The sequence below is a fragment of the Rhinolophus sinicus genome, linkage group LG15 (genome assembly GCF_036562045.2).
Source record: "Rhinolophus sinicus isolate RSC01 linkage group LG15, ASM3656204v1, whole genome shotgun sequence".
Classification (NCBI taxonomy): Eukaryota; Metazoa; Chordata; class Mammalia; order Chiroptera; family Rhinolophidae; genus Rhinolophus; species Rhinolophus sinicus.
This window is the reverse complement of record NC_133764.1, coordinates 35,161,301-35,170,827: the sequence shown is the minus strand read 5'-3', so window position 1 is coordinate 35,170,827 and position 9,527 is coordinate 35,161,301. Positions and strand designations below refer to the sequence as shown.

At 50.4% G+C, this 9,527-nt stretch overlaps 1 long non-coding RNA gene across 1 annotated transcript in view; it reads left to right on the top strand.

The window, feature by feature from the left end:
• The first annotated feature begins 485 nt into the window (after nucleotides 1-485).
• Nucleotides 486-9,527, top strand: part of LOC109451871 (uncharacterized) — a 65,057-nt gene continuing 56,015 nt past the window's right edge. The window contains exon 1 of the long non-coding RNA XR_012492227.1: nucleotides 486-838. This is a non-coding gene — a long non-coding RNA (uncharacterized LOC109451871). The remainder of the gene's footprint in view (nucleotides 839-9,527) is intronic.

Sequence of the window (9,527 nt, the reverse complement as noted above, 5' to 3'; positions counted from 1 at the left end):
CCCACATGCTGCTAAATACCCACCTGGCGTCCAGGCTCGGCGTGATGCACAGGGGGCCAGGCGACTGACCCCTGCCCTGGAGAGCCAGCCCTGCCTGTCACGGAGGCTGTTGAGACGGGCTGGGGCACGGGCACACCAGGGACTGACAGACCATTCAGGGGCCCCTGTGTGACCCGCATCCAGGATGCCTCCTGCAGGAACTGTGTCTTCCCTTCCTCCTTCCAGGTCCTGAAAACTTGTCCTGAGTCAGGCAGGGAGTTTCAGTGTTAGAGTGATGAACAAGATAGACAGGAAGCCTGCTTCTGGGAGCTTGCACACCCGTAAGGGGAATGGATAAGTAAACAACAACAATGCAACCTAATGATGGCTGGTAAAGGTGCCAAAGAGAAGAAAGGTGCTGTGGGAGAGGGTCCCTGGGGTGCAGGCAGGTTGGGGTGGGGGGAGTTGGTATTTGAGCTGAGACTTGAGGAACAGGGGTAGACAGGGTTAAATAATGTCCTCCAAAATTCACATTCTTCCCGGAACCTCAGAATGCGGTCTTATTTGGTAAGGTCACTGCAGGCGGAATAAGTTAAGATGTGGTCATACTGGAGTAGGATAGGCCCTTAATCTAGTACGACTGGCGTCCTTATAAGAGAAGGAAAAGAGACACAGGCATGCACAGAGGGGAGACGGCCGTGTGACACCGGAGGCAGAGACTGCAGTGGTGCAGCCACAAGCCAAGGAGTGCCAGCAACGACCAGAAGCTGGACGAGGCACGGAAGGATCCTCCCCTAGAGCCTTCAGCGGGAGGATATTCCCGACGACACCTCGACTTCAGACTTCTGGCCTCGGAACTGTGAGTGAATAAATTCTGTTGTTTTAAGCCTCCCAAATTCTGTTTGTTACAGCAGCCACAGGAAACTTATACAAGGGGGAGGAGCATTCTAGGCCGAGAGTGGAGATAGTGTAGATGCCTTTGGGCAAAAGCTGCTGGGCTATTGGAGCAGGAGAAACGAAGCTGGGAGGGAGGGGGTCAGTGAGCAGAGGAGATGGGCCAGGGCCGTGGTTGGTGCCTACGGAGCTGCAGAGTCCGCGGGCCACGGGAATGATCTGTATTTCTTTCTCAGAACAACAGGGTGTCATCAAAGAATTTTAAAAGAAGGAAGGAAGAAACATGATTTGAAGTACATGTTTAAAGATTACATCAGCTTCTCTGTGAAGAGTAGATTTGAAAGAGGCAAGAGGTGGGCCAGGACAGCCACTTTGGAAAATGTCTGGAGTTCCTCAAATCATTAAAAAAGTTGCCATATGGCCCAACGATTCCACTGCTAGGTGTATGCCCAGATAATGGAAAATATATGTCTACACAAACACCTGGACGTGGATGTTTATAGAGGCATTATTTACAATGGCCAAAAGGTAGAAACAACACAAATGTCCATTAACTACTAAAGGATAAACAAAATGTGGTATAGCCATGCGATGGAATGCAATTTGGCCATAACAAGGAATGGAAGAACTGAGACATAACACAGCACGAACAAAGCTTGGTAACACCAGGCTAAATGAAAGAAGCCAGTCACAAAAACACCACGTATTGTATGATTCCATTTATAGGAAATGTCCAGACTAGGCAAACCCATAGAGACAGAAAGTAGATTAGTGGTTGTTTAGGGCTGGGGGATAAAGTTGGCCGGCGGTTGGTGTGACATCTAAAGGGTACATGGTTTCTTTTGGAGGTGATGAAACTGTTCTAAAACGGACTGTGGTGATGGTTGCGCATACATATGAAGATACTAGAAACCACTGACTTGTCTGCTTTGAAAGGGTGGATTATAGGGTATGTGAGTTATATCTCAAAAAAAAAATGTTCTGGAAATAGGCGGTGGTGATTTTTGCACTTTGTGAATGTACTTAATGCCACTGAATTACACATTCAGAAACGATGAAAATGGTAAATTTTGTGTTATGTATATTCTACCACAAGAAAAATACATTTTGAAAAGTGAATGGGAAGTGAGAGCGTGGAGACGGTGCGTATAGGCCGCCCGTTTTCAGAAGTTACGCCATGAAAGGAAGCAGAGAAGGAAAGCAGTAGTGTGGAGGAGGTGGCAGGGAAGGATTCCAAAAGAACCTGTGCCCCCAGAGAAAGAATGAGTCATCAGAGTAGGAGACAGGAAGAGCAAGGTCCCTGGTCCGTCTGCAGACAGGGGACTCAGCGCAAGGGGGTGGGGTCTTTAATAGAGAAATATGTAAATAGGGCAGTTGTGGGCCTGGGGGAGGAAAATGAGGGGGTGTCTGTGAGAACTGTTCTATGTACTCAGTGCAGAAAGAGGCAACGTCATCAGCCAAGCCTGGAGATGGGGACGGGGTGGCCAGTTAAGGGAGAAAGAGGGCATGAAGCCAAGAGAGGGACAGATCCCTAAAGGAGAGGAGGTCATTCCTGCCCAGAGTCACCTTCATTATTCGTTTATGCATCTCAAGGTATCTGGAAACACAAAGGGGAACCCCCCCCAATAACTCAGAGTAGACCCAGAGTTGGGGGAAGAGGCACCCCAGGGCACAACATGTAAGGAGGCACTTCATCTCAGGGGCGTGTAAGGGAGGGGCTGGGAGGGGCCTCCTTAAATGCTGTGCCCTGGGCGTCTCCTAGCCTCCCCCTAGTTCCCAGCGTCCATCCTTGCTGGCAGCCTCCCTAGGCTTCTCCAGCCAGCTGTGACCAACCTGCATTTGACATTTGGGCTCTGATTTTCACACGGGGGCTACTGATGAATTTCTTTTCCAAATTGAAGCTCCAGAGGGAAGGAGTTGGTTTCTCTGTCCTCCAGATGTGCTGGCAGCAAGGCAGGACCACTGGGGACTCTGGTCCACAGATCATTAGCTCAGGAACTTCCAGCCCCCTTAATTGAAGCAGGACACTTTGCTTCAATTTTTTCTTTCTCCCACTGACGACATCCTCTGCATTTTTCTTCCTCACGCCCTGCCCCCTGCAGACTCCCTCTTGTGCTTTGATCCTTTGGGCACAATTGTGAGATTTCCAGAAACCTCTCCTTTCATCACGCCAGGTTCAGCCTCCTCATTCAGGACCCCACTGAGCTTGGGCCACCCTCCCCCTCCCAGCACACACCCTGCTGACGCCCACAAGCCAGCTCTGCTCTAAACTGGAGGTCCTTAGGCTCAGCACTATGGGCATTTGGGGCCGAGTCATAGTTGTGGGGGGCTGTCCTGTGCATGGTAGGGTGTTTAGCAGGCAGCACCCCTGGCCTCTACCACCTGACTCCAGTAGCATCTTTCCCCAGCTGAGACAACCAGGAATGTCTCCAGATCATTGCCTCTGGTCTCCAGGAACCATTGCCGAGAAGAAGGCCTTGACCTCCAAATTCTCCCTGCCCTGCCTCAGCTGGATGAGCTCACTCCCTTCTTTGAGCTATGGTAGCGTTTATTTCCCAAGTTCCTTTACACTAATTGCTTCATTTACATACACCTGCTCTCCTCCTGGGTGTCTCAACCCTCCCTGGACAGAGCCTGACTGCTGCAGGCTGGACTGCTTTCTGCCAAGTGCCATATGCCCCCTTCCCTCTTCACCTTTAGTGCGGAGCTTGCCTGGCAGTGTGGGTTGACCAAATCGTGTGGGATTTGCGCCCTGAAGGGTCCCAGCTGATACCCGTTCTCTGGCTTCCTGTTTTCCTGGGTAAAAGCCAGGTGGTTCTCAAACTTTGAAGCAGCAGCTTTCAACCCTCCCTGGATGCACATGTTGATCACTTTTTAAAAATATTAATGCCTGGGGCACCGGTTGGCTCAGTTGGTTAGAACTCGGTGCTCTTGACAGCAAGGCTGCCAGTTCCAGCCCCACATGGGCCACTCTGAGCTGCACCCTCCACAACTAGACTGAAACAACGACTTGACTTGGAGCTGATGGGTCCTGGAAAAACACTTAAAATAAATAGGTGTTTAAAATATATATGTATATATTAAATATATAGATATAGATATAGATATAGATATAGATATAGATATATAGATATATAGATATATATATATATATATATATATAGAGAGAGAGAGAGAGAGAGAGAGAGAGAGAGAGAGAGAGACCCAGAGAGCAGTTTCTAGGCTCTTGGCCTCACGTGGAAAGGTGGTGGCTCGGTTATTAGATGGCCATCAGGTGTAATCAGATGGCCATCCGCTGTGGCTGGGTGGCCATCAGCTGTAACCAGTTAGCCATTAGCCACTAATATAATTGCCGTGGCTACGCCGGCAGGTGGGTTGGTTGGCAGAGAAACGCACAGCGGATTGCGGCTGGCGAGTGCAGTTAGCAAGTGGATTGTGGATTGCTCATCGTGTGGCTCCTGCTTCCTGTGTCTCCAACCCAGCCGCCAGCGAGAATATAGTGGTATGACTCCCCTGTCTATGGCTCTGTCAGTGTTCCTTTTTGGCCTCACCATGTCCTGTTCTTGAGCCAAGACCCTGCATGACAATATATATATATTAACGCCCGATGCCCGGCCTGGATACTGATTTACTGGGTCTGGGGTGAGGCTGTGGCATGCGACCCTAACGTGCATCCAGGGTGAGAACCACTGCTCAAAGTGGGTAAGAGTTCCCTGGGGGGCTGTTTGAGAATCAGGTTCCTGCCTGCCAGAGGTTCTGCTTCTGGAAGGAAGTCTTGGGTGGGGCTCAGAAATTTCACCCAAACTGCCCACAAAGGGCCCTGCTGCAGGGAGCTCGAGGAACATGCTATTTGAGGTATGGCCTTGGTACTCTCTGCCCTTTACTTTCATTGTCACAGTTCCCCAGACCTGCAGCACACTTCTGGGACATGGTCTGAAATTGGGGCGCCCTTTGTGCCTGTGTGAGTCTTGTAAGGGGTATGCAAGGGGAGATGCTGAAATGAGGATGGAGGGGCCATGCCTGCTCACCCAGTTGGGTGAGTGAGAGTCCAGCTTGGGGTTGGCCCTGGAAGGCTGAGGAGTGGGCAGGTGGGCGCTGAGGGTCCTCTCTGCTCAGGCTACTCCCCTCTCTTGCCATAAGCACCACCAGAGCCACCCAGGGATTCTGCCTTCAATCCCTGGATCTCTGAGGAGGGCGGGGAGAGGGGATGCTGGGCCAGGAGGCCAGGGAGGTGGGGCCTGAGCTGACTCCTCCCTGTCCCCATGACCACCCTGCGTAAGGTCTTGTTGAAACTAGAAGATGCCAGACTGATTCCTCAGAGTCTGCGCCCCTCACCCGGGCCCCACAGAGAAGGTGAAGAAGAGGCCAGGAGGCCCATCCTGCAGGAAGTGCAGGACGTGGGTGCCCTGGCAGCCCTGTCACCTTGAAGTGTCCATACTGTCATGTCAGAGAGAAACAGACAGAACCCCTAACTGGACAGGAGACGACAGGTGCGATGATAGGGTCACTTCAGATCATTTTTGCATCTGTCTCGTCACCCAGGTCCCAGCTGTGTGATTCTGTCGTGGGTAACAGCATGTGCAGGGGGCAGTCCTGGAAACTACCATCTTCATCCCCTTTTCCCTGGGGCAGCTACTCCTTCCCTACCCCACCCCCACCAGTTCTTTCCTTGTCCCAGAGGCTAGACTTGGAGCCAGGACGGTGACCAGAAGCCCAGGCCACCTGACCTCTTACAGCCACAACAGTAAGGAGAGCCATTCACAATATCAGCAGAATCTCCTCTTTCGGGTGAGGAAACAGAGCCCCAGGGCTAGTTGGTGGGCAAGCTGGACTCAGAATCCAGCCTCTGACCCCACACTGCTGTGCCAGCTGTGTGCTCAAGCTCCATCCTCACCTCAGAGACAGGATGCAGTCCTAGCCGCCGTGGGCGGTGGGTCCGATTGCTTAGATTTGAGTCCAGGCCGTCCTGTGCGTTGCCGGATGTTCACCGGCATCCTTGGCCACCACCCACTAGGTGCCAGCAGCCCGCCTTCTGGGAATGTGACAACCAAGAATGTCTCCAGACATTTCCAGATGTCCCCTGGGGAGAGGCAGAATCACCCCAGGTTTTACAGGCTCTGGCTTTGGGATCCTTATTGGGAGGGACATAAGGAGGTGAACTTCTAGATTGACATAGAAAACTCCTTAACTGGCCTTGTCCTAGGTTCACTCTGACATCACTGTCATGAGGCTAGAACTGAGGAAAAAAGCCATATCTTCTCAATTAAGAGAAGACCCTACCACATTTCTGGAGACCTAGACCCACTCCTGGACCTGAGTCCAGCTCCTCTCCTCCTCTCCTTAGCTTCTGAGCATACCTTCCCGCTTGGTCTCCTGCCAGGTGGCAGACAGGAAACCACCAGGCTTGGGGGCCAGAAAACACAGGTTTAAATTCCACCCACCAGCTGTGTGACCTTGAAGCAGTTTCATAACCTCTCTGAGCCTGTTCCCTCATCTACAAAAGAAAGCTCATAATACCTGGGGCATTCCAAGATCAAAGAAAATGTTTGTGAAGCTCCAGGCACAGAGCTCAATATCTTGCAGCTATTATGTTTTATTACAACCCACTCTGAGCAAATCCCTGACCCCTGGAACCCTTATTTGTCCCCACCAGGGCCACAGAAAAAATAGCTGACTCACCCGAGGGGGCAGAGAGAGCTCGGAGAGAAGACTGTGAGTAAAGAGCGTGGCGTGTAGTGGAGGCATGTCTGAGAAGAGGGCCTTTTCATGTTTTCATGAGTAATTAAAAAATGGTGTTTGGTCTCCCGTGGAACCATGGTGAAAGAGCTGTCACAAAATTAGCTTCAAAGGTGGCGTCATTCTCCAGACATTTGCTCCCGACTCGGCTTCACAGCATTTAAATCCCCATTAAGGAGCCACTGTGGCTGCAGGCAAGGCTGGGCCCACTCTCTCCTTGAAAGAGATCAACTCCTCTCTCAGAATTTGATTTTAATTGTGATTGTTCTTATTCATCTTCAAATTCATTTGAGGCCATAAATCCACTCATCCTGCCTCACTCTCTTAATTCTATGAGGATTGAAGTGATGGGAAAAAATATGAATCATGTCTCTGAATATAGGTAAAGGAGCTGCAGTTTTGAATTCGGGCAAAAGTTGGCTCGTGCAAGGAAGGGTCCTGGAAATTGTGTTTTAGGGGGTTCAGCTCAGCTCTCAAGTTCTCCTATGGGCTCAGTAACTCCTTTCAGATACTGCTGAGGTTTTAAAAGAAGCATAATTCTGCCCTTGAGGAGCTTACAATCTAAAGGTTTTAGGGAATGGAGGATGAGCCATTCTCCAACTCCACACAGAGCAACGCAGGAGAGAATGTTCCAGAGATCAGTGAGTTCAGTGGAAGAAACTTTGTTCCTACAAATTTCAGACCCAGCAGAGTCTGGCCTGAAATGTCCTTCCCCACACCCACCTACTCCTTCATTTTCAAGAATAACTCCTCTTTATTCTTCAAAACCCCAAGGAAGTGCTACGCCTCTGGGAAGGCTTCCAGGAATACCTCCAAAGCATGAGTTAACCTTCCCCTCTGTCCTGCATTGACTTATGGGAGCTGCTTGCGTCTGTTGCTCTATTCATTTGCGTTTCTTAAGGAATTTTGTCTCCCATGTACCTTTGGCGTTTATCTGGCAATTGAATTTGGCTATCGGGTCACGGTAAAGATGGAAACCTGGCCCCATGGCTTTGGGAGGTCCCTGCATCCTCTTGGAGTTTCGGAATTGCTCCTTCTCCACAAGATGAATACTTGGCCATTTAGCGAGGAAAGGGAAAGGATAATTTCCTGACTTTAATATGCAAACTGAGATTTTTCTCAGCGGTTCATGATCAAAGGGCTGCCCAGCCTTGCTCGGCCCAGTCATGGGAGGGTTCTGTAGCTCCCAGGTTCCGTAAATGGCTTTAAACATTGTGATAACCCAGGCCTCCATAATTAAATTTTACACATTAATCTGAATGAGAGCTCTCTGAAGTGCTTCGTTTGAGCCCTGCAGGGCTAATTTGGTAAAGACACAGTTAGGGGGCAGACTCTGAGGAAAATGGAAATTGAATGGGAGCCACTTGCGGGTTGGGCACTGAAAGTGGCCTTATGCTAATGAGGGTGCCCCGCTGACCTTGAAGGGCATTGTGGGAACACCCTCTGAACTGTCAGTGGGTTGTCATCCCTCGCGGTCTTCCACTGGATTAGCCGCCATATTGCCAGGACCACATGCAGCCTGCCAGCAGGACAGTTGTAATTGGTTCAGGCTGATCTGATGACTCACTGTACCCTAATATCAGAATGAGTGGGAGCAACGCCAGTGAGCTCTATCACGTGGGCTCTCAAAGTGTTGACTATGTTATGAGTCTGTTGAGTGAGGCTGTCCAAGGTGCCCACCATGATTAAACCAAGTCTACCTAGGTTTATGTGGTGGACACCTCTAATTTTAGAACGTTCTTTGGTTCTACTCTCACCCTACAACTCCTTCCTTGAAACTTAGAAGAGTGAAACTGTCAGCGCCAGGGCGGGATATGCTGACATTGCTTTTGGACTGTTCTTTAAGGAAACCTAGAGGGGTAGGCCTTCCTTAAGACGCGCTTGTTTGGTAAGGTCTGTTAGGGAAGAGGTAGAAAGACCTATAATTTTTGAGCACCAGGCTAAGCCTTCTCCACTTCCATGTGCATGAGTGACCTGGGTGTCTTGTTCATGCAGCTCCTGTGTCAGTAGACATCGGGGGGGCGGGGGGCAAGGTTCTACACTTCTAGTGAGCTCCTTGGTCAAGTGCCATACTTGAGAAGCAAGAAGGTCCGTGCACATCCTCTCAGCCCACCCTCACGGCAACCTTGCGAAGAGGGAATGGGGACTAGTGTTTCATAAGGGCTTATTATGTGCCAAGTAGGGTGCTCACCTATGCCAGTGGACCCACTCTGGACTTTCAGTGGGCAAACTGGGACCAATTGGTCACTCCATAGAGTAAAATTTAGTGCTCATTGCCTCTTAGCAAATGGGAGAACTGAGGCCTACAGAGGTTAAGGGGAGAGAAGCCCAAGGGAGGAGAGGATTGTGGCCTCAGAAGGGCACACCCACCTTTCAGTAGTTCTGTGTTGGGAAGGAGGGGGCCCTTTTGTGTTATTCTTCCCACATTTGGAAATGGAGTGTTACAGGTGACCTCTGACCCCCAGGTGCTAGGGAAGATGCATTGCTATGGAGTCTGGGTCGGTGTTGAGGCTGGTGGTGGGAAGGTACACGCTTGCTCCACTGGAGAATATTGGGCCTCATCCTTATCCCCAAATTCACTGCCCGTGAGAATCCTTTCATGAGCTGGTTCACACCCAGATTCCCAGAGTCTGGAGTGGGCTGGAGGTCTAGAAGTCAAGCGCAGTGGCTTCATTCTGATACTCATGGGACCTTCACGTAGATGGCACATGGACTTCTCTTGGGAAAACCCTGCCCCACATGTCCAGATGAAGAGAGATGGATATCTAATGCTGCCATATGGGCCAAAGGGACCTTAGAAACCCTAGCAATCAGAGAGCCGAGCCTTCATTGACTTTAATTATAAATGACGCTGTGCAGCTGAGGCCTTCTCAGACACTTGTCCTCCCAAAACCCTTGGATATCAACTCACATTTCGG